We start from the raw sequence: 24,506 nt of genomic DNA, 5'->3' as shown, positions 1-24,506 counted from the left end.
ATAGTTTGCAAATGAAAACATAGACAGCTTGATGCAAATATCATAAAGTGCTGTACAGCAGTGAGAGTCTTAGAGACTGTGGCGTGTAAGGTGATGTGGGCAAACACTCTCTCCAAAGTACAGAATCCCTCCTAACATGCTCAGCAAAGCCTAAGGATGGCTCTCTTAGTTTTATTGTTTCCTGAAGAATCCATTTTGCAGTGCACAGTAAACCTCAAGGTTTGAAGGCCACTGGAAATAAATAGCTTATTGGCAAAATTGAGATGACCTATGATTCACACACTGTATCCATTATCAGATTTTGAAGAAGGTCAGACATTTAGAATCCTGATCCTCCTTACTTTATCAACAGTCATCACAAGGAGTTACCATGAAAAGAATAGGAGTTGGGGAAAGAAGCTATAATAGCCAGAAAGGTGGAACTGGAAATTTCAAGCAGTAAATAATAGATCTAAAGAAATAAGCCTGACCTTCAGGGAGCCAATAACCAAGATTAAGTGCTTTTACACTGAATAGAAAGAAAAGGCAGTGCATCTCAGCAAAGTGTATTGTAACTGTGTGGCCAGGGTTGACCACAGCAAAGGCATTCCTTTAAAAGCTGAAAATTAATTGATTTTCACTTGCTTTAAAAAGTGGTAATGAGGATTTTCAGAAGAGCCTTACAATGCTGGTTGCTCAGACTGATGTCTGAATGGGACCTCATGAAGCTGCCACAGAGGGCACCCACTGACCTCAGAAATCCAGCTCTTTGCAGGGTTTATTGCAAAATATTCACCAGCCTTACCACCTTCTCCCTCCACTGCCTGCTGCAGCATTGGCTGGTATAGCTGCTCTTTATTTTTCCCACAGACACTCAGAAGAACATAGTTGTACATCTGTTGTGTAAGAGAGTGCAAACTTTGAAGGAAATTTTGCGGATTGCATTGATAAGCAGAAATTGCCTAGTGAAGAACTGGTTTAGCATGAGTGTGATGTTTTAGTGGATTAGTAATAGTAACAGCAATAAGAATAATAGTAAGTAAAGGAGGATATTTTGTTGAGATGCCAATTAGAGCTGTAAGGACTTTCCTTTTTCTTTTTTTTTTTTCTTTTCTTTTTTTTTTTAATACAAAAATAGAGCTTTTAAGCATCAAACAAAGTAAGTGTTCAGTAAGCAAAGTATTACTTTAACAGACCATAATGCACAGATCATTGCTGATTTGCAGTGATAACCACCTCACTTGGCCATAAGGACAAGAAGATATCTCCTCCTCCCATTATACCTTTTTAGTTTGCTTAACTACCCTTGCAATCAATAGAGAGTTTATAATTTATGCAAGACATTATTAAAAAAAACAAATCCAATTTTGTCTGGGTTTTGAGCATGATTTTACCTATAAGCAGTATTATTGTTTTTTCTTTATTGCATAGATGAATTAAAATTGAGCATGATCTGGTGATGGAGCAATAGAATCACTTTAGCTGCTGAAACTATAGAAATCACCCTCTCTTCCAGTTCATGTTAATCTTGCAGTTAACAAGATTTTTGAAGGTAGAGCTGTTTAGAGCTGTTCAATTAAAAGAGTTTTTTAATGTCAGATTGAGGAGTTGTTTCTGGTACTGGATGCCTAGTTTTGCTGTATTTCCTTAGCAGCAGCTTAGAGTGCTGGTGTCAGGGTTGCAGAGATATTGATGCACAGCTTGTCTTTATGTTAGCAATTTTGTTTGTCCTTAGAAAGCCATAGTGGCGAAGGCTCCCCTGGGTAGGGGTGTCCAGCCCTTTCTTGTAGTATTTGCAGCCTGGAGATCAGATCATTCATATATTCTCTGCTAGCAGGTGCAACAGGGTGAACTTTAGGCCTGGAGCTCTCTTTTTTAGATTAATCACAGGAATTCTTGCTTCTGTAATCTCACTGCTGATCATGGCACTGGTCTCTGCTTGTAAATTGCCCTGAAGCTCCAGCTAGAAAATAGTGAAGCTGCAGCAATCTGCCGCTGAAGTAATATTCTCCATGCTAGTGTTCAACATTTTGCTTTGGAGAATAATTCATGTTTGCAAGTTGTGGTCTGTAAAGCCCTAAATTGTCAGGACACCTCTGTTTAGAGCTATGTGTCCTGTTGCAGAGAATTACAGTCTGTTTCACTCTCTGGCTGATTTTGGGGTAAAAACTTTGTGGTGAAGAGCAGAGAGTCCTTTATCTCATACATAGTATTTTTAGAGAAAATACACTTATGAAACACAGATGACAAACAGTAGTTACAGCTTATATTCAGAAGTTATATTTGTGGAATAGGATCCTATGGTTTGAGTGCATAGCAGAGGACGCATGCCTTCTCGGAGGCCCTTCCAGGATCTGGGAGGGCTAAATTTAAAATCTTAACAGTCTACAGTATGCTTAGCTACTTACTAGTTGCATTTGTTGTTTTCCTGTAGTTTACTGTAGTTAGCAGGATTTGGGGGCATCAGATTCAAGCTGCACATGTGGTCAGTGGCTTGCTGTTAACCTTTTAGCTGAAATGGTACTGTTTTTCTCTACAATTGATTGGTTTTCATTTAGAAAAGAAAAATAAACCCAAGCCGTGAGTGATGGGAGCTTATGCTTTTGATACGTAATTGTTATGGAGGGCATCAAGGTCAAAGTAGTGGTATTTCATTAGCAGGATTATATGCACAAATTCTTGTTAATTCTGATGTCCCAGAGCTCTTGGTCAGGCAAAGGAGGGGCGTAGTTCCAGGATGCATAGCCTCTGGTGGGGAGCTGCTGAAAGCTACTAGGTTGGTTTTGGTTAGAGTTTATTTGCCTGGAAAATTGCACATAACCCATACTTGGAAAGATAATGCTTTGGTTCTGGAATTGGGCTGAGGGCAAGTTATAAACATTAAGCAGGTTTGGGAGAGATTCCTTGGGAAAATGAGTTGTTTTTTTGCATATCACACAACCGTATGTCAGTGTTGTATGGAGTCAAGGGACTTTGGAACTCCTGTCCTTCCAAGTGAAACATGTGCTTCCATAATCTGTTACAGAGATGAGTCTGGAAAAACCTCTGGACCTTGCAGGAAAGGACAGGGAAGTGATTTATGGTGCCTGGTCAGAGCAGCCAGGTTCAGAGCCAGGGATGGCAGCAGGCCTGAGACTGCATGGCTGGCAGAGGGGGTGAATGAGGAGCAAGGGCAGGCTATGCTTGAAGTGACAGCAAGGGGCTGCAAGCAGCAAGGAACAAGGCTGTTTTTCTAGTCATGATGAAAGCTCACTTGTTGAGAGTCTAATCCTAGTCTGTCTGTCTCTCTTCTCCCTTTATCCACAATTAAAGCACCTTTGTATAATACTGTAATATTGTGCCAATCTTTCCTTCCCAGTCATTTTGGTATACTTAGCAAGTGCTCCCTATATGAGTTGCTGACCTTTAGCATTGAGCCAGAAAATCTGTCCTTTCAGATTTGCTTCATATTTTCAGGAAATATCAGCAAGCCAAAACAAAAATCTTGGCATTTATTCCACACTGCACAGTCTAAAAATTATTTTTAGCTCTCATAAATTCTGGATTTTTTAAGCTATGGTAACAAAATGCAGATTAAAATTTATGTATTTTATAGGTGGCTGCTCTTTGGAAACTTGGTGTCGTGTAAAAGCTTTCATAATGCCCAGCGTTGGTAGCTGGAAATCGCATATGCTGAAACGCAGACCATGCAGATAATTAACATTATTTGAGAGTTAGTTCTAGACAGTTGCATATTTCTTGCAAAGATGAATAATTTTTTCTTTAAATACTACAAGGTGGGGGATGTTCTAGATGTTGTTACCCACTGATGGATACAATTTTAGAGATTTCTAGAGGTCTGTTGTTTAAAATTAAACCAAATACATCTTTGTCAGAGCAACTGACTTATTTAACCCACAGTATTTATGGTTTTAGCCCCTGAAAGGACAGTTTTGGGAGAGCAGCATATTTATTTATTTGCATATATTTTGGATGTTTATTTAAGCTGGTAGGGAGACCATGGAGTAAGGCCAGCAGGCAGAGCTGTGTCCTACCCTGCTGACTTTAAACCTTGACTTCAAAATCCAGACCTGACTCTAATTTTTTTAAGTGTTTTGTCAGTTTATGGTGACATGAACCAAGTCCTGCCAGCCTGAAGTTCTAAGGTCTCCAAATTTGATGGCCTATGCACCAAAAGGCCTTTGTATTCTGAGTCCTGAGATGGAAGACTACACTGCACAGAATGATTGATGAGGACTGCAGTGCCTGCATCCCCAAATGCATTGCCTCAACACAGCTGCTCTGCACTTGTGTCCTGCTGGGCATGGCTGTCAGCAGTGGGTATTCCATGGAGGCAGTGTGTGGATTGGGTTCAGCAAGGTGTTGTCTAAAAGGTGCTGTATTTATGTAGAAACAGGAATGAAATATTTTAGGGGGTGGTTATGCCTCAAAATACGGAAATTTTGGTGCGTTTTGAAATAACCTTGGTTTCAATAGTTGTGGGAAGGAGTACTTCTTTATTGAGCAGTGTCCCTTTGGCAGTCCCAGCCTGCACTTGGTGAGCTGGCTGCCTCCTGCTGCCCCTGGCATCAGCACTGGCTGCTCCCTGAAACCAGGTGTTTGGTTTTGGACTTCAAATATATTATTTTTGATCCAGAAGCCCCTAATTAGCCAGGCATGCTGTTTTTTGTGGTAAATCCCCATGCTGCTGCTCTGCCTCTGAAGTTGTGGTGTGTGGCCTCAGTTGGTGGCCTTGGCTGTGGGCTTAGCTCTGCAGGAGAGCTCTGGCCTCTGGGGCATCCTTGGGCAGATGGGAGGCAGCAGCAGGTCCCAGCACCCTATGGGACAACAGGCTCAGCAGTCCCTCTGACTGTGTGGTGGGATCATGAGAGTGACTTCCCCAGCTCACCTGGTATTTGCCTTTCCAAGCATCAGTCTTGCATTGGTCTTCTGCTGGGTCTCATAACTGAACATCTGGTATCAAGCAGTGCCTGTGCACAGACATTTTTTCGAAATTGAAGAGCATAAATAGACCGGAACCACTTCAGCCATCAGACTAGAAGTTTGTAGAGCCACAGAGTCTGGGGAGGGGGGAATTAAGAAAAGGAAGGCCTTTGAGGTGAGCAAGAAGCTTAACAATCTTTGAGAAAACTATGATTTTTCCTAATGAGATGACAAGGAAACAGAGGGAAAGAAACCAAGGAGTCAATTGTTTTTGCTAAATAAGTCCTCACCCCCTGCACTGTTTCTCTAACAGGCCAGGGGCACCATGTTTGGTAAAACTGCCCTACCCAAATAATTGTTACTTGTTTTGTGTCTTCTGCATGGTTCTTGGGCAACATCATTCTGATGATAACCAGTTCTTCTCTGGCTTTGCCTCTGGGGTGCATTATCAGAAGTACTTGCAATTGTGACTGTGAAAAATTATTCTGATTAAGTTTGGTTTTGGGAAGAAGGAGAATGTCCTTCAATCTGGAAAAAAAAAAGCAGAGTCCCCAAGCATATCCAGGACAGAGAAACAAAGAAGGGGGTTCACTTGGAGGCATCCTCAGGAGGAAGGCAGCAGGTACCCACACTCACTTCCTTCGTTGTTTCTCCCAAGGAGAACTACCTTAAGAAAACCCCAGGATGAGGCAAGATTGATGCTAGTCTAGCTGTCACTCCCCCCACAATCATGCTCTGCAGAAAAAAAGATACTTTAATGTGTGGTGCTGAGCATCCCGTTTGGTATTTATGGTTTCCTGGAATGGGGTGCGGCGTCTACTGAGGTGCATTCCTGGGCTCAGCAAGATTAATTCTGACAGGTAGATGCCTCAGGGAACCAAATGCTGAGGCTCACCTGTAACAGCTCCAGCACCTGGAGTTTTCTCTTCCCTTACAGCCACTTCCCTTCACATTTAATCTGCAAGGCCCTGTTCAGTGCTGCAGGGTATATTGCAATTACGTGCAGCATTTTGCTTAACAGATGGCATAGGCACAATATTCTCTTTTACAGAAAGAGAATAAAACCAGAGCAGTGGCAGGGGCTGAGATGAGACCTCTGCACTGAGGTATCTCCTGCAAGGGCATGCATGCTCCAAAGATACTTCATTCCTGCAGAAGTCAGCTTAGGTAGAAAAGGTGGATCAGATGTCTCAGTTTCAGCAGCTGGCACCATGTTTTGTGAGACACTCAAAAAGGCTGCCTCTGAGTGCTCAGGAAACAGTGAAACATGCATGTGCTTGGAGACATGAAAGAAAGGGCCTGCTCTTCCAAGACAGTGGATAACATGGGCATATTTTCTCAGAAATTAGTGATGTCCAGATAGTAATTTCAGAAGAAAGTGTTGGCAGAGTTTATTTTAACCTTCAGGAATCAATGCACAAATCTCTTTGAAAACCTCTAATTTCAGAGTAAGCAGCCAAACAGCTAAGCTTTTATGACAAGTGCTGGATGTGGCCTTCAGTGACTGAAGCAGCATTGCACTCAGGTGTCTGGCTGGAGGTCAGAGTGGTGAAACTAGAGACCAACAGCTGAGGTTTTTCTGCATAGTACTGCAGGAGAGCCTGTCTCTTGAACCTATCTCTTGAACTCAGCCATCTTCCAACTGGTTGACCAGTTTCCACATGAAATGGTTTTTGCCTTTCAGCTGTCTGATGCTCAGTGTTTCTCATAGGAGGGAAATACTAGAATTTTCTGGACTGCTGTTATTGGAAAGAAATGTAGGTGATCTTAATCAGCTCTTGGGTTAGTAACTCCCCCCCAGCTTGACATTTGCCAAGAGTCATGTTTGAGTTCCTAGCAAGGTGCTGTGGTAATTTGGGAGCATCAAGGGCTCCAGAGACAAGCTTCTGTCCCTGCTTACAGATCTGAACATGCAATAAGCTTGAAAATACAATACTGAAATACGTGGCATGTCCTGACATAGGAGGTTGTGTTGTTTTGAGTACTTCAAGATATCTGTTCTCATTTGAGATGATTAGAAGTACTTTGTTCTCTCTCACCAGGAATGCTCGCAGCAAACTGTTGATTCTACTTTATTAGTTATTGGCATTGAAGTAGCACATCCATTGAGCAAGAAGCTTCTTGTTACTGTGATGCACTGCAGGGCATCCTGCCTGCCTGAGACTGAACCTAGGGTCCAAGGACTTTGTTTAAAAACAAACAAACAAAATCCCAGGTTTGAGTTAGTGGGCTATAAGAGAGAAGATATGAGTGGAAGGTCAAACAATAGGTTTTTGCTAGAGGTGGGAGCAGAGCTCAAGTCCCTTAGCTTTGGGTAAGGTGCTGGAGTACCAGAAGTCCCTCTAGTCCTTAAAATGCAGGGATCCTCTTCAGGTAAGAGAACCAAATACAGCATGTCATCCCATCTCTTACAGGCATATATCAGTCGAGATCTTTTGATGCATTTGTTTTTGGTGCCCCCCACCTAAGAGGGAATAGGCACTGGCTCTAAATGCTCCTTGAGTCATGGGTACAAATGGGGTTTTGTGTAATGCCCCTCCCAAAGTGGAAGTAATAATCAAAACCATGAAGGAAGTCCACAAACAACTTACGTAAATGAGGGCAAGGATATAACAGGAGTTTTTTGGCATGTAATAACCTGTGTGACTGGATAAGTGTGTAGCATGAGTACCAGTGGTACCAGTGGGAGCTTGAAGGTGTGCTGTACCTATGAAAATAAGGGTGAGAATCAATCTGTCTACAAGAGTGAAAGACAATAGCTCTTGGGGGTAGAAAGAGTCTGAATGCCTTCACTGATGAGCATCTCACCTTTATATTTGCCGTGGCTGCTTGAGGATGCTTTGCTTCTCCTTCTTCCTTTCCCGTTCTCACTTAATTTTCTCCCTTCAGACCAACACAGCTTATTGAATTTAAAAGCACAATTAACTTGGGGCAATATGTGCAGATTTTTTTCCCAGTACTTCATTTCCCTTCCAGGCTATTTCAGGGTATTTTGATTCTGTTTCTTGTATTTTTTTATATTAGCCAGCTTAGAGAGAAAGAAACCCCTCATTTTTACCCAGCAGTTCGTAGCTAGTTCTGAAGAAACTGGATAGTGTTAAGTCATTTTCATTAAACTGGCAGATTTGGCCAGACACCCAGAGCTAGCTTTGTTTCATTCTGAAGAGAAATAGAAATTAGAAAACCCACCTTTCACAGGACCTGGTTCTCCAAAATGTGAGTTTATCATCAGGTGCTTCAAGTTGGTGGAATCAGGAGTTAGGATACACTATGAATTTTGCTTTAGCTACATTCCTTCTTTAGGAGAGGGCATGTAAAAATGGCAGTGCTGTCAAGGGCCTGTAAAGATTTCTTTTTAGTAATATCCCTCGGAATCCACTACAGTCCCAGCAGGATCAGTCCTTTGCAGAAAGTTCCTCTGTGTTGCTCAGCGATGATTCCTGGTGACCAAGGGGTTATCATCAGCAAACGTTTTGCCCAAACGCTAGCATGAAAGCAGCCGCTGTAAAAACCCAGGAAGGAGAACAGTGAGACTGCACTCATTAGTAGAGGAAGGACACAAGTCCTCTGAAGCACCTTTTTATCAATCACTTCACATTATTTTTGCATGTAATCCTTGAACTGTTGTCTCCATTTGTCGTAGCTACCTCTCCATGAGGGATACATCCATATCCATGTTGATTGTTACACCTGCTGCTTAAAACAACAGCCATAATCTTTCCCTGGCTCAACCTGCGAGAGCTGCCAAATGAGTCTGAAACAAAATTAAACAAAATATGAAAAATTATCATAGCACCATGAAAAATGCTTGGATTTTCATTCTTGCACAAAGAATGAGAGTTACCACTTTTTTCAAAGTAGTACAGTCAAGAGCATGGGTTCATTGAAGCTCAGTGCTTGGTGGTGTTGATTAAGGGAGGGGTTCAAATACATAGAACAATATACATGTGTATGTATGTATGTATGTGGACAGGTGTGAGTATTTCAGGCTGCAGGAAGAATGGTTAGAGAGCAGTCCTGAAGAAAAGGACTCGAGGGTGGTAGTAGATGAGAAGCTTGATATGAGCCGCCAGTGTGTGCTGGAGCCCAGAGAGCCAGTTGTGTCCCAGGCTGCATCAAATGAATTGTGGCCAGGAGGGCCAGGGAGGTGATTCAGCCCCTCTACTCTGCTCTGGTGAGACCCCACCTGGAATACTGTGTACAGTTCTCATGCCCTCAGCACAGGAAAGCCATAGAGCTGTTGGAGAGGGGCCAGAGAAGGGCCACAAAGATGATCCAAGGGCTCAAGCAGCTCTGCTATGAAGACAGGCTGAGAATGGGGGCTTTTCAGCCTGGAGAAGAGAAGGCTCTGGGCAGACCTTATAGCACCTTCCAGTACCTGAAGAGCCTGTAGGGAATCTGGAGAGGGGCTTTTCACCAGAGAGGGCAGTGATAGGACAAGGGGTAGTGGTTTCAAACTGGAAGAGGGTAGATTTAGGTTAAGCATCAGGAAGAAATCCTTCACCATAAGGTTAGGAAGGTGCTGAAATAGGAGGTTAGGTGACACCAGGGATGAATATCGTAGTATATTTACATGTCAAGAGGTAGCAAGCTTGTTAATTTGACTTGAGAATGCCACAAGTTAAATGTCAGTGCTAAATTGTGGTCTCCAGCTGTTCTGAAACAGAAATGAAGCTCCAAATGAAGGAAAAATCAGATACAAAAAGAGTGACAGTCTCTGTAGTTTCACAAGCTACATGGCAGTGATAAAAGTAAATAAAGCAAACACCCCCAACCTACCTCCCCAGAAGCCCAAGATAGCTGCAGGCTGGGGATCAGACTGTTGGTTAATCAAGGCTCAGGGAAATAGTGTTTGTTACAATTTAATGTTAGTATCAAGTCTGAATTCTGCTTTTAACGCAGTGGAGATAATTGAGCAGCTTCCTACAGTCCCAGCAGTGCAGCGATTCACTTGTAAACTGCAACCTCTGTTTTAGTGCTGCTAAAAATGAATTAATTGGTCCTGAAGGACTAATAAATGCCAATAAAGGTATTGCACAACAGCACGTAGTAAACTTGTCATGAGGGGAATGGCTGGAATATACTTTCTAAGAGCAGGATTTCAGCTCTCGGCTCTCTTCTGGTATGCCCGTCTGTGCCTGTGACTCTGCTTCTGCCCTCCTGGTCATAGGAAAAGCAAGAGCTGATAGGGAAATTTCCAAGAATAATATATAGCTGTGATTTGTTTGTTTTGTGCTCAAGTGTTCAGGGGCAGGTTGGATGGGGCTCTGAGCAACCTGATCTAGTGGGAGGTGTCCCTGACCATGCAAGGGACTTGGAACTGGATCTTTAAGGTCCTTTCCAACCCAAACCATTTTGTGATTCTGTTTGACCATGTCTGCTGTATGAAACAGATAAGAAACACTAAATATTTTCATGTTTGGGTAGTTCATAATGAAAAAACAAGGTGAAAGACTAGAACTGAGATTTCTTGTGACACCTTAATTTGTGCCTCCCTCTCTGGCACAAATATACTACTCATACTCCCTAATGATGTGATCCTAGGATTTATTTTTTTTTTCCATAAGCCCCTTGCATCTTGCAGGGCACATGATGGATGAGGTTTGCTGAATCATCATCGTTCGCTGTGTAGTGTGCTGCATTATTTACTGCACAGCAGCCAAATCCTGCACTCAGAACATAATTATTAATTTCCTCAAAGCTAATTAAAGATTGTATCGTAATGCACATGCATCAGTTAGCTAAATTAAGGTTTTACCAGCAACTCAGTTTTTTTCCTTTCCCTGAGTATGGGGATCTTTGGCTTTGCAATTGTAAGAGAGACTTCACTGTAGTCTTTACAAATCTAATATAAGGCCCCTCTTTCACCCCAGAGGTTCTGGTTGCTGTCATCAAATCATCATCAACCAGCAACTGGTGAGCCCAGTGCTCCAGCAGCTCCTTGCTCTGCTCTGCAGGGCAGCTAGATGTGTGCTGCTGGCCCAGGAGGGCCAGAGGAAGCTGCATCCCCAGGCAAGAGGAGCTCCAGGCCTGCCCATCTCCCCTGAACACCATCCACTCCAGCATGCTATGGACTGACAGCTTCAGGCTGAAAAACAAAAGCAAAGGCAGCTTTGGGTACCCACTCTGTTCCTTCATCTGAGCCTTAGAAACAGTTAACATGCTTGGCTGATCTTCCCCAGAATTCACCTTAAGGCAGTTCCCCAGCATGGAAGATTTGTGTAAGATTTGTAAGGTAAGTTTTCTGTGAGGTGTATAATTAAAGGAGCAGAATAGTCCAGGGACTCTTCAGTCTGCTCATCAGAAATTTGCATCAAGTGTGATTGGTTAAGTGAAATCTTTAAAGACCTCTGTATTTGATTACCCCTGTATTGTTTTAGTCTATAAGAGAGAAAATAACATATTTAGACAGGAAAAGGTTTAGAGAGGGTGATCATTTTGTTATATGTTTCTTCAGTGTTTGTCACAGTGTGGTTGAAATCTTCCAGCACTATAATAACAGTTATAATAAATATGCTTTGCCAGTGAAATTGTATTTTTGTTCTTCAGACATCACACATGAACTGATGCAGACTCAAACTGTTACCTAAGAAAAGAAAAGCTTTTCTTCATTGTTGCCTTTAAAGTGTGATGAGCATTTCTGTTGGAGAATAGAAAAGTTGGTTTTCTGCATTTTTAGTTAAAGCACAGAAAGTCTTCAGTTGATTAGCAGAGGTCTTGTGTAGGATGGTTGTTTCATTACCAAGAGTTTAAGTGAGCTATAAATATATTTTATGTCCTTTTACAAGTTCAGAGTACCTTGAAATATAATTAAAAGATTCTGGGCAATGCACACATAGGAGCAACATAGGAAATAAACATTAGACCTTTCTTACCTTTGGTCACCAGTAAGCAATTTCTCTGTATGCTTCCTGCCTACACTACTTACTGTTTTGGCTTAAATACAAGAGAAAAATGCCTGCAGAGAATGCTGAATGAATATTCACAGTTCAGTAGTTCTTCAATCTGGGTTTTTCTCTTCTCTAGAAGGTGCAGTGGAAAATGCCAAGCTATTAAGAAGCTTACAATTACCTTTAAATATGCAGCCCAGCCTCAGATAAGAAGAGAGATTTGGAGTCTATTGTTACTTTCTCTTCTGAGAACAAAACAAGAAATGCTAATTGAGACATTTTATACAGCTGAAGCACAGTGTGTCTGAAGCAGTTCTATTTTATTCCAAGCCAAGGAAAACACCATACATGTATCATACTGGAGTACGATCCGCCTGTGGATTAGCATCCCTGAAAACTTACTGGGAGCCTTTTTGGTAAAACTGAACCAAGTTTTGACACTGAATAAGTTGGTCTGACTTGGTTATGGCATGGCTTGATGATTTTCAGGTTTTCATTGAGAAATAAAGCTGTGACAGACTGTATAATTCTGAAAGAAACACAGAAAATTAAATAAAAAAATTTCTCCCTTGGATCCAAAGAAAATAGAACAAGCCTTTGACTGTTGTGTGTAAAAAATGGAAAAGAAGCCATAGGTCAGTGTTGTTAACAGAAGTTAACATCTGATTATCTGTTGAATCTGTAGGTACTGAGCTCAGAGAGTGAGCCTGTAGGTCCCACAGCCCTCTCTTTAAAGTAGCTGCACACAGCAATTTTCCCCAAAGCTCTTTGGGGCCTTTTTCTTCACTTGTTCTGAGGGCTGGTGGGGCTGCATGTACAGCCTCATAACTGGGAGGTCTGAGGTCAGTGATCTTGAGATCCATGGTGCTCCTGGGGGAGTTGGAGATGTCCACGGCAGCAGCTGGAGACACTTTTGCTGGAAGTGTTTGTGGCAGAGGGTTGATAGGCCTCTGGAGATGCCTCATTCATCTCCGAAGGGAAGGGAGGAGGTTGCCAGTGTGAAATGTGAACTGCTTGCTTGCTGTAAACCTACTTGTGGCTGCTGGATAATAGTTGCCTCAGGGGTATGCCTGGGTGAACTGAGGATGGAATCAGTCACCTCAAGAAATCATGTTGTCAAACCCAACTGCTGAGTGAACAGTAATAGCAGAAATACAGCTGTGGGAATGAATGTCTCTATTAGACCAGGGGTAATCATTGTGGTGAGACTTAGTACAGAAGGGATACATATAAGGCCACAAAGTTACTGCAGTGCTGGAGGGCAGTGATGCTGGTAGCTGCTCCTCTTGTTTCGGCATGGGAGCTGGTAGGGTGCAGGGATGGGCAGGACACAAGCCTCATCCTGCACTGAATGGCATGGCCAGGCATCCGTCTTGAGGGATCTTTGACTTCTCCCTGCAACAGGCTGAAATAAGCACTGCCAAAAAAAGGCTATTGAAATAAACTGGCCTTGTCCTCACAGCAGCTCTTTCCCAGGATCTCTGCTTTTCATTCCTAAATGAGTAGATCAACTCCTAGTCCTAAGGCCCTTCTTACAGAATGTAAACTCTCCCTTCTGTTTAAATAAACATGACACATGGCAAAGATCTGATACAGAGGTTGTTGAAGTTGCTGGAGAGGTGCTTCCGTGGTCACTGAAGTGGACATTGGATGGATAAGTTAAGAAACCACCTTGAGACTTAGGTGTGAAGATACTGGAAAGGCTGAGTCTTAACAGGCTGTCCCTTGTGGGCTTCAAGGCTAAGAATTTTGCTGCTTTTTATGCTCCACATCTGCAGATCAGAAGGATTCTCTTTGGAAGGCAGCTCTGCTTTGAAGATGGGTGTACCTTAACACCAGGAGAATACATAAATAACTTGTAACCAGTAACACTTGCACACCCTCGGTTCAGGCTCTTAAGAGGCATGTTCCTGAGCACACAGAAGGGAGAAGCTGGCAGATGGAAATAGCCTGATCAGCAGAGGTCATGTTTGGACATCTAGAGGATAGATTGAGATATTTTAGCAAAGTGAGAAAAGGGATATTTCTGGCAAACATAAAAAGCACATTTAAAGGAATTAGGAGTGATACACAGAACACTGTCAGCAGGCAGAGTTTGGGTTTGGTTGTTTCCCATTTAATAAAAGTATTATGATTAATTTTCATTAAGAGGACTGAACAGATTGGAATCTGTGCTGTCATAAAAAGTCGCAGGTCTCGATTGTGCAATGTATTTTAAAAGGACAGGCGTTTGAGGTGGTGGGTGATACCTGTGCAAACCACAAACCACAATATGGATCAAATGCTTCCCTGCCAGACCCAAGCGATGGGTCACAGCATGTTGACTGAGCACTTTCATCATGATAATTGGACTGTTTGATGTTTGTTGTGTTCTGCACCAGAAGCTTCCCAAGCAACCTAGGAAGCAACCAGCCACCAACAGCACATTTAAATCTTCTCAGGTCTTTCCTGCAGTCATAGCACTGCAGTAAATTTTGTTAATTATTTTGCTAGAGTTTTGTCCTCTTTGTATATAAACCCAGACGTTTATCTGCACAGTTGCAGATTTAGGGTATTTCATAGCAGTGTTAAACTGGAAATAGAGTACATTTTCTCCATACTTTCAGAGATTCACAATGAACTGAAGCAATTTGGAACCTGAAATCGGATACTGGAAGCTCTTTTTCTTCTGATAATAGAAATTCACTCTGTCAAGCTAAGGTGATAAAATACTTCCATTTCAGATTGCTACAAACAGGCAATTTAGACAAAGAAGCAGTTGCACTTTAAACTCCTATTAGCAATAAAAATGTATTTTTCAACACTGTCAAATTAGCAAAACTAATATCCAGGGAACAGTTTGTAATTTCTTATTTACAAGAATTGCTGATTTGATGAACAAAACCTGTGTTCATGCTCCAAGGGACTTACTTCATGGTCGTTCTAGCTAGTTAACACCGTAGACAAAGTGAACAGTGCAATTCCAAACACCTGATAAAATCCTTCATAGTGAGAGTTCTGATCTCCATCTGTAAAGGAATTCTCCTGTTCATCCTTCCTGCTCCTTATGCATGTGCTCACGTGTTTGTTGTGTATGCAATCCTAATACAAACCCATTTTTAACCTACAGTACCCCAGGTTAATAAATCCACGTAACAAGTTCAAGACACTTTTTAGATATGGGCTAAATAATAAAATATTAATTTGAGTATGAAAATATACTATTTTTTTCCTCTCAATTTCCACTTTAGGGAATCTAAATGGTTGATTTCTAGACAAAAATCTGTGGCTTTAAAGTGACAAGCATCAAAGACTGTTTTCAAGATGTTGAAAATATTCACGTAGTTCGCTTTGGACAATTTAATTATTGGCTTAATTTAAATCCTGGAAAGATTGAACTAATGCATATCTTAAGAGCTAATTGCTTTGAGAAGGTGGAAAATACAGTCTCTATTCAAAGGTATGTGATAGTGGCAATTAGGATGGAATGGTATTTTGGGGTTACTCTGGGCTCCTGAGCTACCATGGAGGAAAAAAGTCACGTTTCCTTGTGATTTCAGTAAGAAAAAATATTCCGTGCGCACTGTCCTGAGGAATATTTGGCTACTGTAGGTGATAGTGCCGTTGCCTCAGGAGGCCAGGGTGCCTGTGGTTACCAACCCAAGGCAAGAGGTTCAGGGTAGCTGCTTGTTTTGACCACCCAAAGGTACCTGTATGAAGTCCAATTTTGAGATATTGAGGGGTTTTTTTCTTATGAAAACTGCTACCTTGGGTCAGCCGGGTTCACTGTTTGCTTCTGGGAAGCTGGACATTCAAAATAGATCTTGTGTTCATAAGCACAGTATGTTTAGACAGTTCCCAAGGGTGGAGGACAGGGGAGCTATGCTTCTCCTGGTGTGTCATGTGGGTAGGTGGCTTGCCTGTTTTGTACGTCAGTTGCTCAGAACTGGGCAGGGAACTGGTGAAGCCCTCAAGTAAAGGTGGGCATTTCCTTTCTAAGCCATCCACTGTGGCAGGGCTGTGTGTGTGTGTACAGACACTGCACAGCCACCCAGCCCTCACCTGAGCACTCTGCTTTGCCAAACCAACTGCTCACCAGTCCTTCTGCAGAACAAAGCCAGGTGCAAAGGGCAATAAAAGTCCTATTTGCGGCTCCGTAGGGAAAAAGTCAGGAGTGTTGAACTAAATAAGAGATTTGGTAGTTATTTGCAAACTTTTATGCAGTGCTTTTTGAGAGAAAACTGGGCTGGGTTAAAGCAGAATATACTGAACTGTTTGTAGTCAGTGTATGCCAACAGCTGAAAGCTTTTAACAAAGATACGCTTAGAGAGAAGAGGATAAGGATGTGATTTTTCCCTTATCTAATATCTTTACCCTTCAGCAACATAGGACTAAATAAAAAAGGAAAATTTCGTCCAGCAATGAGTCTTCCAGCCTAGGTATTGACACTCTTAAGAGTGGTTCCCTGCTTCATTTAAGATGTCCTTTGTTATTTTAGAGACATAGTGGAGGCTCTGAGCCAGAAAAGCCATGTGGCAGGACCCTAAATATCCATGATGTTTTGAACCCAAGATTGTAGTAGGACTTTCCCACCTCCCACAGGTATTACAATGATAGACTAAAAAGGTGCACACATCCTTTAGTAACAGCCATGTATGAACCATAAATGCATTTGATTATGCATGAAAAGAGTAGGATAGAGGAAGGAAAACATAATGTGTTAAAAACAGAGATTGGCTTTAACAAAGAAGAGCAGTTAAGAAATAAGCCACAGCCAGGAGATATCAGTGTTAAGAAGCATTTTTGTAGACGTGTCTCTCTTTTTTTTTCTCTCATTTCTCTTTATTCCAAAATTAAAATTAATTACTATTTTTTTTCAGAAAGCTCTGAACCCAGAAATTAGACTAAAAATTTGCCTGCACATAATGAGAGAGAAACCTTAAAGTACACCACGATAACTCTGAGAGGTAATTTCCAGAGCTAGATGGTTCCACATTTGTAAATGTTCATTCTTCAAAGACTTTCACTTACTGCACTTGCCAGGATTGTCTGGCTTACTGAAACTTTACTGCACAGAAACATTGTTTCCTCTCTGTCTTATTTCAGGGCAGCATAACAGAACTAATGTACTTGCTGGTGTCATTGCTCTGTACCCTGCATCCCGACCAAAATCAACGGGTGTTTGAAGGGAGGCTCAGGATGGCCCAAGACAAGCACAGTAATTAGAATTAAGAGACATCTCCTAGGCTTTGAAGTGCTTGCAATGATGATATTTGTAAATGGATTTCAATCAATTTAAGCATGCTGGGAAGATGAAACTGCAGATTATTAGGAAATAAAGCTTTCTATGTTCTCAATGTTTTAAGGGTATTTTGGGTTAAAAGGCTGACAAACTTATGCATTAGGAAGGAAACTGTATTCAGTGAAGCTTCTCTATGCAGCAGCTTTCATGGGGCACCACTCTATACTTTTGAGAAATAATAAAGTGAAGAAGACATTGAATTTAGCGCTAACTCTGGAAACAAAACCAAGGGGATTTTAATATTTTCATTTATATTCACTTTCAGTAGTTGTTCAGCTTGCTGTAAAATGCATACAACTCTTTTACACGATAGCCTTATAAAATGGAGTGCTATGCAAAGATTTGCAAGGAATCCACAGCTCTGTGGACTTCTTCTTAATAGATGCAGAAATCAAGCCACAGTGAAGGTGTCAAAAAATAGCCCTTGAAATATTTCCTCTTCCAGCTTGGAAAGTAATAACGTTTCTACTGCTGCTAAGCCCAAGCCTGGCAAATATTTTCCTGTCATTAAAATAAGCATTTCCCAATGCTATTTCCTTCCTGTCACACGAGGTATTGGACTATAATTCTCCACTCTGTTTTTCTTTGTGAGCAGGTGGAGTGTGGACGGGCTGTGGTTTCGAAGGCACACTCTTCACCTATGTGTCCTGCAAGTGTGTAGTTTTGCTATAGATAGTTTGGTGGTCATTTTGCTTTTTGCTGCTCATTTGAGGTTATATATCTTTGCCTTTGCAGATAGCCCCTTGGAGCCAGTGGGAGTAGTTGTGTGCTTAAGGCAGACAAGATTTGACCTTAGAATAACATAATAGCAAATATATGGGTTCAAATTGATGGCTCTGTGGACAGAAGTACTATGAAGTACCTACAATAATTAGTTACTCATGGATTAGAAATTTCATGCCCTGCAACCCGCATTGTAATCCCATTTATTTTTTCACATTTCAGGAGAGGTACCATTTAGTTTACATTAGCATGAATGATGAGTGCTAATCTGAGATGACAGAGCAATTTAAAACTGGCAGTAAGTTGCTGAGGTAATATCTAAAATGTGCAATGCTTCATTCGTTAGGAGAGGAGAAGATGATGAGCTTAACTGCACCCTCTTTCAAACTGGTTTTATGCCAAGGCAGGTCTGCTGTTTTTTGTAGAACCCATGCTCTCTTTGTACTGGCTTCAATTCAGATTAGAGTCAAGGTCCAAGTATCAAATTCTTCACAGTAGCTCAGGAAGATGGGTGTAGAAACAGTGCTGTATATATGTCAGCAAAAATCAAACAAAAAATGTTAGCAGGGACCACCCTTTCTTTTCCTACTGACAGGTAAAGTAATTTAGGGCAATCCAAGAGAAATTAGGTCTCTTATGCAAGGCAGTCTGCTTGCTATCTTCAGAGGAAGGGAGTGACAGCTGTCCTCCTTGAAACCGCAAGTGACACTGTGGCACAGCTGGCATAATTTGGATTTTTAGGAGATGTGCAACTTTTTTCATTACAGGATCCACTAAATGATCCTGGCCAGAAATATATGACCAGATGGCAGTAGAGCTGCTTTCCCTATAAGATCACAAAGTGCCACTGTTCACAATCTCAGCAGCTGAAAGATTATAAATTACTAGTGCAACCCATCATTGCTTTTGCAAACTCATTTTCCTGATACATGGGGAGTCTTTAGGATTCTCATGAGATTTTCAACTTAAATCTGTCAGTTTTTATTAGTTGCCTATTTAGCTCTCAAAACCCACCTCTGTTGTGAAATCAGTGTGGTGTTGCATCCTCACCTTTTACTTTTTTTTTAATGCTTCTTGTCTGTCATTTGTGAACTTTCTCTACATCTTCTTTATTGACTGCAGTGTGTACTTCTGACCTGTGTATTGACTTAAGTGGGAACATTTAGGGTTTTGCTGGCCATGAAACGTTCTCTGGTGGTGTTGTGTGACAGTTGCACTAGCGAGGAGGTAGCAGTGTTTTCTTTGCTGTTCACATATGCATGAGCAATGAAGACACATAATTTATGCTGTATATAATTTTGTCCATCTTGGGTGCTAAGGTGTCCTGCCAAAGTAGTAACAACCTGTTCTGGAGCCAGGAGCTGTACAACTTGAGTTGGAGATGTGTCTGAGCAGACAATGGTGAGAGGAAGAGAGGCTCGTTAATCCTGGGCAGTTTCTGGGCAAGAAGGGACAGCAATGGGGAATTAACCTTGCTGGATGGTATTTTTCAGGTCATCTTGGAATATCAGCTCTTATTTTAGTAAGCAGTTCTGTCATTTTATCCAAGTCTATCCACGTGACCCTGCTGTGTAAGACCATGGAAGGCAAGGATGAAAATACTTTATTTCAGGTTCCTGGCTACATCAGTTTTTTTAAAGTCAGCTCTGGAAGTGTTAGATGATCCAAGAGAATCAGGCAAAGAAACTCATGGAGTGAGTGAAGGAGGATTTATCGGTGTAACCTGTAGTTTGGAGAGGTGCCCTCTGTTCCTCTGCACTTCCAATGGCATACTAAATAATGTTCAGATTTTATAGGGTGTCACAGTTAGTTTGTCTTACAGATATACTAGCAGCAGTATTTTGCAAATGCAGTGTTTGAAAATATCTGCCTCTGATGGAATTCTATGAAATGGAAATGAAAAATACTGCATTTGCTGGCCCACTAACCCTAGTTAAGTACAGAGCACACAAAGTCTTAAGCAAATGGTTTTAGAGGACGAGAAATAGGTTTCTCATTAAGCATGCCAAAGAATGTTTTGCAGACACGTATTTAAAGACGTTCTCTATCTATATACACATTTATTTATTGCCTGTAATTTTCTCTGCACCATAACTCTGCTTGCACAGTGCAGCTGGGCACAAATTTCATTTTTAGGAGCCCTGCTCATGTTGTGTTTCTTGACTTTCTGTAATAACAAGAAATGGGATGCTCCAGGATAATCCAAAGGAGTGTGCGATGTAATGCCATCTAGAAGAGTTACAAAGGGATCATTAAAGCTGGTGGACCTAATGACTGAAGTCTGCTCTTCGTGATGTGAAGCTGACCTGAATTGGAAATCAGTTGCAGTTGTGCTGACCACAATGCCCATTTGAAATCTGGAGCAAGGTATAGGGATCTTAATATGAAGGAGTATTAGCTTGGCCAGCATTCAGGAGGAGGTGCCACTGGTGAGTGTCTGGCTGAGCAGGCCTGCTCTGCGCATCTGATAGCTGAGGTGGAATAGAGTGGATGGGGGAACAGTGTATGGGAAGAGGGAGGAGGTGAGTGAGAAAAAACTACAGAGCTGTGCTAGACCAGCATTAGGATGGACAGGGATGTTGTAGAGGGGGGTGTAAGGGAGATGTAAGAGATGGATCCAGGAAACGGATGAGTGGCCTCTGAGTCAGAGCCACTGCTGACTAAGTTCTACTGCAGTTCTTCTCACCATGGTGGTACTATTATTACTATTAGTCTGAGCCTTACTGTGCATTAAGGGAATGCCAGACTCTCAAGGGGGTCTGGCCCATGTCTTCACCCTTGCTTAGCCCTATGTGTGTCCTAAGGCAGATCCTAAGCAAAGAGAAAAACAACCTTTAAATTTGCAGTGATTAATTCTAGCTGTTTTTGAACCAATTATGGAGAGGAAAAAGGAGTCAAAGCTGGGATTAGAGGCTTAACAATCATGAGTGCATTTTTGGGCAGCTACTGCTCTCTTAACTCTGTAGCACTTGAAAGTCGCTGTGCTGGTGTAATGGCATTGTCCCAAGTAACCTGCAGAAGTCACAGTGCCTGCACCCAATGAAAAAAGCATCTTGGTGGTAGTTCTTGGCTTCCTGATGCTCTTGCCATCATAGCCTGCCAAAGACAGACTTCCTGATTTCCTAATAAGCATCTGTATTGCATTTTATTATCCTCACCATGTTAGACTGTTTTCTGCCTCCTGTTGAAGTGGAGGATTGCAATTTTGTGCAAATGTGAAATTTCAAATGGATAGAAAATTTCCTTGACAAAATAATGCTCATTGGCTGTGCCTGTAGCTCACTGGCCTGCTGTATCTTCACATTAATATTTATTACTTTGCATTTAGACTTTATCTCTGCAGTAGTTGACTGGAAAAGTTGCTGCCTCTATCTCCTGAACTCTCAGTGTCCTTTTTTTATTCAGGTAATGAGCTACAGACATTCCCTCACCAGTAGCAGCAAGGTCTGTCATTTGGAGCGTTCCGTGGAGCAGATCTTGGAGCAGCTCGTATTAATGAAATGCTGTGGTTCTGCTCTCTGGCCAGGGCTGTATGGCTACTTAATCAGAGACCATGCAAGCTCCTTTTTAGGGAATAATTTCTGTTTGGAGTAGTCTGGGAATATGGGCATGAATTGTTGCCCAGGCCAAGGTTTCATAGTGATAAAGGCTCCCAGGCATTGTTTGCCTCATACCCTCATTTTAAGGTAAGTAATAGTTGTTTCATTTGGACTTTGCAAGTAGCTCTTTATCAAAAAAAGTACTAACAAAAACTTAGAGAAAGAATTTTGCTTTAACAGGTACTTGCCAATTAATCTTCTGTGTATATGTATTTTTACATTTTGAAGAATATTAGCACTCAGTGTTTCATGAGCTGTATAGGAGGTCTCTGAAGGTGGCCTGGACATTTTAAAATGTTACTTCAATAGGATCAATAATCTTGAAAATAAGATTTGCTGTAAGCTTTGTATTGTTGCCTCTTATAGCCTTGCAGGTCTGTTTTTCAAGCAGCATTTTATAATCTGCAGTACACCCTGAAGGGTGCTTAGTTGTTATGGTTTGACTTAATATGATCTAAAAATGGCTAGTAATAAATCCAGTCATTTCCATGTCAAGGAAACGTAGGATTGGACTGGTGAAACTATTATACCTTACTCAGGGGAAGAGCAAATAAATCCAATATATTTGTTCAGCTCCAAAATACCCACCTTAATTTGGTGCAAGGGGGAAAATTAAAAACCACAAGCCTGTATTTTGAAGTACAGTACACCAGTAGTGGGAATCATGTTTTAGTTTGTATTTCAGAGCGGGGGGAAAGGAGAGAGGAATGAGGTTTGGTGTTTGTAATACTGTACTAGGGCTAAGGAAAGTTTTAAGGAAAGCAAAGCTGTCTCCTGAAGTCTGTTCATCTCTGCTCTGGGCTCCTGGCCAGTCTTAACTGTCCACTGAAATGACTGTAATTTCCTGAATTATACAGGGCCAAACTTCCATTTTTGAGCAGGACAAATTAGGCCATAGGAGATTCACCTGTCTTTACAGCTTGTGACAAAGTGCTCCCAACTTAGAGGTTGGCCTCACCTTTCCTTGATTTTATAGAGCTCTTATTGGCAAGTACTAGTCTTGTTATGGTTTAATCAATATTAATCTCAGTTGGAAGGATACTTCTGGTTGCTAATTGAGATCAGGTTCAATTCCATCTCGTCATATTTGCTGTATAATTATTAGATGCTTTACATCATGTCAAAAGAGTCTTGGCTAATAGCATCAGTGTAATGTTCCCACATGCTGGCACAATGTACAGCACAGAAAAAGCTTTTGCAAACTTCTTGCTGTCTAGGCAGGATATAATTGACTGAAGTTTTCCAAACTCTGGGAAGGTCCACAAAACCTAGCAGCAGCTACCCTGTTTCTCTTAAGCATATGTTGATACACCCTCATTTATAGTTCAGTTCTTTTAAATGCTGGAACGTTATGGTGTGGCTGGATATTTTTGATATGTGGTGAATAGAGTATTATGTGTGTTTCTCTTCACTTTGAGAGGAAAGCTAATTGACCAATACCATCTCTAAAATATCTGTGATGGGAAATACATATATTTAAGAAAAAATATCCATCTGAAACAATTTACCCTCTTCTTTGAAAAAGCAAATTCTCAGTGGGTATTGCACTGACCAGCTAAGTGCACACCTGTGCAGCAGATGTAATCCATGTTACCAATATCCAATCTTACCTGACCATCTGCATATCACAGGCAATTTCATTTTGTACAGGTGCTATTGAAGATCAGAGCTGGATGTTGGAAGAAGGTTTGTGTTGGAAGGAACAGGTGGTGTTTGTGTCCACCTTGGGTTTGATGCCCTTGAGTAAAGTGTGCAGCTTTCCCATAGGAAAGGGGATCAGGTCTGTTTTTGCTCAGTGTCCCACACTGAGAGTGAACAATGTTATACAGGTTAAAAAAAAAAAAATAGGGACAAGCCTCAATGTGCTGGAAGATTTCAGTGGGAATTGGAAGGTTTTGAGAAGAGTGAGGTTTATTATTCCCCCTCTTGCACAGCTGCCTAACTCTGGCTCTGCCAAGCTGGGTCTGGCCTCTGCCTGTTAGGTGTGCTTTAGCCAAAGTGACTGAGATTAACCCAAAAAAGGGAGTGAATTGTGTCACCTGGGCAAAGCTGGATACATCATCAGGCCTGCAGGAGCCTCTGGGTGTGGTGGATGAAACAGGGCAGGAGTGCCTGGGCTGGGCAGCAGCTGGGGGCAGTTTTCCAGTGGGAGGGCATCACCCAGCTGCTGTGGGCAGGGCTGCGGGCATCAGGATTGGATTTGATGTTCCAAGAACAGCCTGTGGTTCCTGGGGAGCCTCACTGCAGAGCAATCTGGCTGTGGTCTTGGGGATGCACACATGTATTTTTGGAGCTGTATATAGCAACATGTGCAAATTTATTAGAGCTTGTTAATTAAAATTACTGTGGCAAGTGCTTGTTACTATATCTGACCTAAGCCTTCCACAGATAGTTAAAAGCCACAGAAACCCACGTTAGAATAAATGCAGGTTAGTGACTAAAAGGGGGTGTCTAAAAATAGTTGCCCTGCAAATAATTTCAGGTGGTGGAATTGCTGCTTTTTTCTGCCTTTCATTTTATGAGTTTCTTCAAAGATTTCCTGGTTTGTTTTTTGTCATATATATTTTTTTATTCATATGTCCAGAATCCATTTTTATTTCCATGCTATTGATCCAGGTGTATAGCAGACAGCATCGATTTCTGCTTGTATGTAATACATGCACATTAGCAATGTCATCCACTTCTGGGAATAGCAAGAACCTAGCTGATTGAGGTCTGTGGAAGGATAAAAATGTTTTTTTAGGATGACATCTAGGTAGGAAGTGATGCAGATTTAGCTCACCAGTGTGCATTACTTTAAGTGCAAATATCAGAACGAATTTCTAAATAGATCCACATGAAAGACAAAAAAAAGGAGGAAAATTTAAGCTTAGAAGAATAAGGAAGAGAATGCAAATGGATAACAATATCAGGACAAAGAAATGGCATTTGAGAAGAAGCTTAGGAAACTAAAGAGGGTATAAAAAAAGGCCAAAGACCCTCCCTCCAGCATCTTCCCCACCTGCAGATGTTTCTGTGCTCTTAGCTCTTTTCTGCAGTGGGATGTGTGGCTTTTTTAAGATGTGGTCCTCATCACTCAGGCATGACCTATGACCAGTCTAAGAGGCAAGG

The 24,506-nt window shown here is 41.6% G+C and overlaps 1 protein-coding gene across 1 annotated transcript in view; it reads left to right on the top strand.

The window, feature by feature from the left end:
- The window catches only part of GPC1 (glypican 1), a 201,381-nt gene that overhangs the window by 102,063 nt on the left and 74,812 nt on the right, over positions 1-24,506 (top strand). The window lies entirely within an intron of this gene.

This window comes from Chaetura pelagica, unplaced genomic scaffold (assembly GCF_000747805.2).
Source record: "Chaetura pelagica isolate M959 unplaced genomic scaffold, ChaPel_1.0 scaffold264, whole genome shotgun sequence".
Lineage (NCBI taxonomy): Eukaryota > Metazoa > Chordata > Aves > Apodiformes > Apodidae > Chaetura > Chaetura pelagica.
This window is presented reverse-complemented; position numbering and strand designations above follow the sequence as displayed.